Here is an 8,320-nt window from a genome sequence, read left to right on the forward strand (position 1 = left end):
AATAGAATATGATGGTGGGGGTTGTGTGGAGAAGACAAAAAGGAGAAAGTATCACATCGAAGTGGCTAATCAACGGGCTATGGAGATGCCCATCAATTGATGTCAATGCGAGGAGTAGGGATTGCCATGCAACGGATACACTAAGAGCTATAAGTGTATGAAAGCTCAAACTGAAACTAAGTGGGTGTGCATCCAACTTGCTTGCTCATGAAGACCTAGGACATTTGAGGAAGCCCATCGTTGGAATATACAAGGCAAGTTCTATAATGAAAATTCCCACTAGTATATGAAAGTGATAACTCAAGAGACTCTCTATATGAAGAACATGGTGCTACTCTGAAGCACAAGTGTGGTAAAAGGATAGTAACATTGTCCCTTCTCTCATTTCTCTCATTTTTTATTTTTTTCTCTTTTTTCCCTTTTTCTTTCTTTTTTTGTAGGCTTCTTTGGCCTCTCTCTCATTTTTGGGGGGCTTCTTTGGCCACTTTTATTTCGATAACCTCACATGGCACAATGTTCTAATAATGATGATCATCACACTTTTATGTACTTACAACTCAATATTACAACTCGATACTAGAACAAAGATATGACTCTATATGAATGCCTCCGGCGGTGTACCGGGATGTGCAATGATCTAGCATAGCAAAGATATCAAAAAACGGACGAGCCATGAAAACATCATGCTAGCTATCTTACGATAATGCAAAGCAATATGACAATGAATCCTCAAGTCATGTATATGATGATGATGGAAGTTGCATGGCAATATATCTCGTAATGGCTATGGACATGCCATAGGTAGGTATGGTGGCTGTTTTGAGGAAGATATAAGGAGGCTTATGTGTGATAGAGCATATCGTATCATGGGGCTTGGATGCACCGGCGAAGTTTTCACCAACTCTCGAGGTGAGAAAGGGCAATGCACGGTACCGAAGAGGCTAGCAATGATGGAAGGGTGAGAGTGCGTATAATCCATGGACTCAACATTTGTCATAAAGAACTCACATACTTATTGCAAAAATCTATTAGTCATCGAAACAAAGTACTACGCGCATGCTCCTAGGGGGATTGATTGGTAGGAAAATACCATCGCTCGTCCCCGACCGCCACTCATAAGAAAGACAATCAATAAATACCTCATGCTCTGACTTCATCACATAACGGTTCACCATACGTGCATGCTACGTGAATCACAAACTTAAACACAAGTACTTCTACAATCCACAACTACCCACTAGCATGACTCTAGTATCACCATCTTTATATGCAAAACTATTGCAAGGACTCAAACATACCATATTCAGTGATCTACAAGTTTTATGTAGGATTTTATGACCAACCATGTGAATGACCTGTTCCTGTCATCTCTCTAAATAGATATAAGTGAAGCTAGATAGTTTAATCCTTTCTACAAAATACATGCCCACGCGCTAACAAATATAAGTGAAGCAAAAGAGCATTCTACAAATGGCAGTTTTCTATGTGAAGAGAAACATGCAATCCAAACTTCAAAAGATATAAGTGAAGCACATGAAGCATTCTATAAAGCCATACTCAAAAGATATAAGTGAAGTGCAATGAGCATTCTATAAATCAACCAAGGACTATCTCATGCCAACATGGTGAATCAAATAAAAGTGAAAACTAAATGCAAAAGACGCTCCATGATTTACGCATATCATGTGACGAATAAAAATATAGCTCCAAGTAAAATTACCGATGATTGTTAGAAGAAAGAGGGGATGCCTTCCGGGGCATCCCCAAGCTTGGTTGCTTAGGACTCCTTGAATATTTCCTTGGGGTGCCTTAGGCATCCCCAAGCTTAGGCTCTTGCCACTCCTTATTCATTCATCCATCGTGATCTCTCCCAAAACTTGAAAACTTCAATCACACAAAACTTAACAGAAACTTCGGTAAGATCCGTTAGTATAATAAAGAAAATCACTACTCTAAGTACTATTGCAAACCAATTCATATTTTGTTTTTGCATTGTAGTTACTGTAATATAAATTTTCCATGGCTTAATCCACTAATAGAAATTGATAGTTTCATCAAAACAAGCAAACTATGCATCAAAAACAGAATCTGTCTTAAACAGGACAGTCTGTTGTAATCTGAACATTCACGATACTTATGGTACTCCAAAGATTATTAACAAATTAGGAAAAATAATAAATTTGTATAGAAAGACAGTGCAAAAAGTTTTAGAACCGTTTGACGTTGCAGTAAAAAATTTAAAATCACGCACTACAGCTACAGTTTCTGTTCTGCACCGCACAAACCAACAAGCGATGTAAACATCCTAAAGGCAAATCTTGGCACATTATTTTTATAATACAATGGAATTGTACAAGGGGATAACTATTTTTCATTTAAAAGTTTCTGTAATCACGATTCACAAAGTTTCCGTGAGCGTGAACAAAGTTCAAGGAGCTCCCCCACTTCAACAATGCTTGTCTCTCTCACTTTCACTTTCCTTTTTGGAAAGTTTTGGGTTCCCCTCTTTATTTTTTTTGTTTTTAAACTATATAAAAGCACTTTCACTCAAAAAAAATAAATGACACCCTAAAACTTCCGGGTTGTCTCCCTGGCGGCGCTTTCTTTAAAGCCATTAAGCATGGCATATAGTGCTCAAGTAATGAATCCACCCGGATCCCAAGGTATATCAAAGCCAATTTTAATTAACAATGATTTGTGAATTAGTAGTGAGCACAAAGTAACATATATCATGCAACAACGAAGTCTAACTCTCTTCCGATGCATCGGCATGTCATAAAAGAACAATTCATGCACATATAGTAAAGGCCAATGCATAGTATAAATAGTTTCTTGCAGTTTTATCATATTGGAAACATGGAGAGGCGGAGATGTAGTTCCTATCTCATAATAATTGCAAGTAGGAGCAGCAAGCACATGCATATTTTATCTATCAAAATCATCATGTGTAGTAGTGAAACGCAACCCATCAATATAATCCTTAATAAGGGCAAACTTCTCCGATATAGTGTAGTCAGGAGAATTCAAATAGATAATAGGACTATCATGCGTGGGTGCAATACCAACAATTTCATGTTTAACATAAGGAACTATAGCAAGTTCATCTCCATAAGCATAATTCATATTGACATCTTGGCCACAAGCATAGGAAGCATCATCAAAAAGGGATATTTCCAAAGAATCAACGTGATCATAACAATCATCATAACAATCATCCTTCGGTAAGCACGGAGGGAAATTAAACAATGTATGAGTTGAAGAGTTACTCTCATTAGAAGGTGGGCACGGGTAGCTAATCCGCTCTTCCTCCTTTTGTTCTTTGCTCTCCTCATCATCTTTTTCATCCAATGATCTCACAGTTTCATCAATTTCTTCTTCCATGGACTCCTGCAAAATATTAGCCTCTTCTCAGACAGTGGAGACTTTCTCAATAAATTCATCAATATCATAATTGTATTTATAATTCTCATAGCAATATTTAAGGATAGCTAAATTTTCAGGTCTATAAACTGAATCATCAAAATCTTCAAACTCTTTAAACAAAGCCATAAAAGCAATGGATTCTTCTATTTGTTCCACATCATAATAATCATATATACCATTAGCATAAGAAGCCAAGGTTTCATCATCATTAAATTCACATGAAAAGGGAAGGTGTGGAGCCTTCATCCTAGAGCAACAAGTATAATCATATATCATGCATAGTTGCCGAGCATACCAATGCAACATATAAATTTGATCCCATAATAGTTTCCCTTTTTGAGTCAAGCGATAATCCCTAAAGTATTCACGTTGATCCAACATTACTCCCATTATAAAGTTGAATGGGGTTTTCTCAGGATTATCGAAGTAGTACATAATATGTTTCACATAATGAGAATCGAGGGTTTTAGGAGGTTCCTGTCGGTGTTCTGGGAATGGGGGTCCCCAGACTTGCCTGCCTGCGGCCTGTGGCGTGGCTCAAAGGGGGGCCCAGCGCGGCCCATCTTCACCAACACAAACCCAAGACCCTCGTGAGGGGCCAAGCCTCGCGGGGCGGACGACGCGGAGCTTCCTCAGGAACGGCCTCGTCGGGCTGGCTCGTGAGGAGGCGGAGAGATCAAGGCGGGGTACCTCACGAGGTGCCCGTGACGCAAGCCATGACGACTGAGGGTGCCAGCCCGCGCAGTGTCCTCCTTTCCTCTTTGGTGCAAAGGGGGCAAGCGTAGCCGCGGAGTACCGAGGCATCAGGCAAAGGTTGCCATTTCGGTGCAATGAGACCAAGACCATGAGGACTGCAAGACGGAGGTCATCGTGGAGCCCGAGATGGCGTCATCACCAGAGCTTTGTGCAGGCGAAGACTACTTTTGTCATGGTAGCTAGTACTAGCTGTCCCCCTTCAAATTAGCCCGACATTGTTGGCTCCCTTCCCGCTCGATATTTGGGAAGAGGACCAGGGCCTCTATAAATAGGACTAGCCACCCACAGAGCGAAGGGGGGGTCAGAGGTTCAGAGGTTCGGAGAAGAAGAGAAAGAGATAGAGAGAGAGAAAGGTGACTGAACTCCTCCCAGCAGTTCATCGCCCCAGCCAAGAACAGACCCTCGCGAGGCTGTTCTTCCTTGTATTGTTCATCATCATCAGCCCAAGAGGCAATCCACCACACCTCACACTGGAGTAGGGTATTACACCACAACGGTGGCCCGAACCAGTATAAACCCTGTGTCTCTTGTGTTGTTCTTTCCTTAGTTTAGATCCTAGCAAGGCGGAGAAGTGCAGGTAGGTAGGAGGCAAAATCTCCGCGCGCACCCCCGTGTTCGAACCTCAAGGGTCTGCCGGAATCCGAAATCCGACATTTGGCGCGCCAGGTAGGGGTGCGCCGGGATTCGTCTTCCACCACCCTGTTCTCCTCGGACCATCATGCCCATGTCTGACGCTCGTCGGGCCCGCGCCGAGCGCCGGGCCGCACTCGCTTCCCGTGTCGCCCAAACGGCCCCTGTCGGCGGGCGTCCTCGCCGTTCCCCGTCACCTGCCGTCAATGCCGCCACCGGCTCGGCGGGGGACGAGCAGCAAGCATCGTCCCAGCATCCGTCCGTGCGGCAAGACGGCCGCACCGCAACTCCCTCGCTCGCCCTGACTGGTTCTTCGTCCCGCACACTCCGCGCGCCCATGGAGGCTCAGGCTGCACTCATCATGGTGAACGAGCTCCTGCGCTACTGTCCCGTCGACGACGTCTACGAAGAATGGCTCGACCACGTCGCCGAGCTCGTCCGCGCCGCAGGGGGCTCTCCTGCGCCGTTCGTTCCGCTGCACCGCACCCCGCCCCGCGCGGGCGATGAAGCTCTGGCGGCGCCCTGGCCGCCTCCTCCCCAGGACGGCGCCATGGCTCCAAGGCGTGGCCCCTGGGTGGAACTCGCTCCGTCAGGCACCAGCGCGGCAAGAGCAGAGCTGTCAAGAAGTCCCTCGCCCGCAAGAAGCTGCCCGGGCGCTCCCTGCTCCAGCACGTCGCGACCATGCTCCTGCTCCTGCGCGTCAAGACCACGCGCTGCTCCCAGCTGCAGCGTGTGGGGACATGCAAGACCAAGCTCCCCGTCATCCAAGGCCTCCCGTGGCCACAGCAGGCTGCCGCGCCTTCACCGCCGAGCTACGGAGCGTCGCGTGGCCCGTCAAGTTCAAGCCAGACTTGCCTCCTCGCTACGACGGCACAGCTGACCCTGCGGAGTTCCTCCAGCTCTACGAGCTGGGCATCGAAGCTGCCAACAGAGACGATAAGGTCATGGCGAACTGGTTCCGCATGGCGCTCAAGGACGGGGCCCGCACCTGGCTCTTGAACCTGGCTCCAGGCACAATCTCCTCCTGGGACGAGATGCGCACCCGCTTCATCGCCAACTTCCAGGGCACCCGCGACCGGCCACCCGCCGTGAGCGACATGCGCCGCATCAAGCAACAGCCCGGGGAGACCCTGTAGAAGTACATCCAGTGCTTCAACAACGCGCCTCAAGATTCCCAAGGTGACTGAGGAGGCCATCATCTCGGCCTTCTCCGACGGCAAGCGCGATGTCAAGATGAAGGAGGAGCTGGCGATGCATGAAGACCTGTGCACTTCCTTGGAGCTGTTCAACCTGGCAACCAAGTGTGCCAGGGCCGAGGAAGGGCGTCTCTCCCTCCTCGAGCTGCCTGCCGCAGACCCAGAAGAGAAGAAGCCCAAGGCCAAGGATGTGAAGCGCAAGGGGGCTGCCGTGCTCGCGGCAGAACCAGACACCAAGCGAGGCAGAGATCAGCCCGAACCTTCCAAGGGCAGCCAGTACTGTGTGTACCACGACCTCCACACCCACAACACCAACGAATGTCAAGAGCTCCGAGCCGTGCGAGAAGGAAGGATCGACCGTCGCCCTGACCGCAGTGACTGGGGCTACGGTCGAGGAGGAGGAAGGAACGCAGGACACTGGGAAGACCATGGCCCGCGCCAAGGGTGGCGCGATCAACCTCGCGAGGATCGCTGGCAAGACCCACCTCGTGAGGAAGGCTGGAGAGATCAGCCTCGCGAGGATCGCCCGCAAGGCAATGCAGGCCTCCCACCGTTGCCGCCGCAGCCAAGGAGAAACGAGGACCGCCACCAGGACAAGGGGGCTGGGGGCTTCCAGGAGCCGCGCGCGATCGCCTACATCCTGGGCGGGGCACAAGCCCCAGCCTCTCAGCGCATCTTCAAGCAGTTCGCCCGCGAGGTGAACGCAGTCCTCCCCAGGCTCGAAGCCACACGCCCTCTCAGGTGGTCGGCGTGCGCCATCACGTTCAGCTCAGCAGATCAGCTCAAGTGTGCGGCTACAGACGGAGTTCCCCCGATGCTTTGCTCCCCGATCGTCAGCAACGTGGTGGTCACCAAGACCCTCATCGATGGCGGGGCAGGGCTCAACGTCCTGTCCGTGGAGACATTCAACAACCTCCAAGTGCCCTACAGCCAGCTTCAGCCAACCAAGCCTTTCTCCGGTATCACCGACGGCTCCACGGTCCCGATTGGGCAGGTCCGCCTCCCTGTCACCTTCGGGGCATGCGACAACTACCGCACCGAGCTCATCGACTTCGACGTCGCTCACATTCGCCTGCCGTACAACGCCATCCTTGGGTACCCAGCGCTGGCCAAGTTCATGGCCGTAACTCACCACGGCTACAACGTCCTCAAGATGCCAGGAAGCGGTGGAGTCATCACGGTGCCCTGTGAAGAGAAGGACGCAGTGTGTTCCCTGGAACGAGCCTTTCAGGCCGCGTCACTGGAAGACCCGGATCGTGGAAGCAGGAGGCCTCCCGAGACCGCCCCTAAGAAGAAGAAGACATCGTCCGGCCCTACCACTCAGGAGGCAGGCCCCTCTGGGCCCGCGCCTGCCCAGGGGGAACCTCCTTCCATCGCATAGGAAAGCACGCCCGGCACCCTCCTCAGGCAGGGCTCGGGGGCTCTCCCCTGGAGGGCCACCGACCTAGCTAGGGTCAAGAGGGAGGCGCTTGGGCACCACATGGAGGTGTGTTTCGAAGCACGTTTCCCTCAAGAAGGAGCAAGGCAAGGAGATCCAGACCCTCAGGAGTTCGTCAGCAAGGCCATTCAGGAGCTACAGGAGTCAAGAGTCATGAAAGGCGGCCGCCGCCTACCAGCAGTGGCTCCCCATCCAGGCGAGGATGGTGGGCTGCGCGTCTGCATCGACATACCAGGGCTCAACCGAGTCGCCTCTCTGGAGCGCCTCTGGCCCTCGCGAGTGGGGCGCTGCGGAGGCCCACCCCACAGCTACGTTCGCATGCCTTACGGCTTGCCGAACGCGGCTGATACGTACCAGCACCTCATGAGGGGCATCACGGAGGCACGAGAGGCCAGGCGTTCCGCAGCCCCGGCAGGGATGGAGATGGCCCGCGAGCAACCGCCAGCGCCTCCGGAGCCTCCCGAGGCCCCTGGGCCTGGGGGCTCGTGAGGATCGGCTCCCGCAGCCCACCGAGCCTGCTACATCAACGCTCCTTCGTCCTCGACATCATCAGGTGACATCTTTCGAGTCTTATTTCCATCTGGGAGCGCCCCCCAGGGCTGCATTATTCCCAGGCCGCGTGGGTTCGTCCTTGCGGCGTGTATCCCTTTTTTATTCCATGTTGTTAGCTTACCTTGTTGGGAGCGCCCCTCGGGCTGCATGATCCCCAAGTCGCTCGGGCCAGGCCCAGCGGCATGTATCCCATTTGCGTTTATTTCCGATTATGCGTTAGACCCACCATGCTTGATTATTTGATGCCGGTCCACGGCACCTCTTCTTCTCCATGCCGACCACTTGCACGTTAAAGGGGGGGTACCTGAGCATCGCGACTCAGGGC

The sequence above is a fragment of the Triticum urartu genome, chromosome 7A (genome assembly GCF_056163025.1).
Source record: "Triticum urartu cultivar PI428250 chromosome 7A, HENAU_Tu73, whole genome shotgun sequence".
NCBI classification, from domain to species: Eukaryota; Viridiplantae; Streptophyta; class Magnoliopsida; order Poales; family Poaceae; genus Triticum; species Triticum urartu.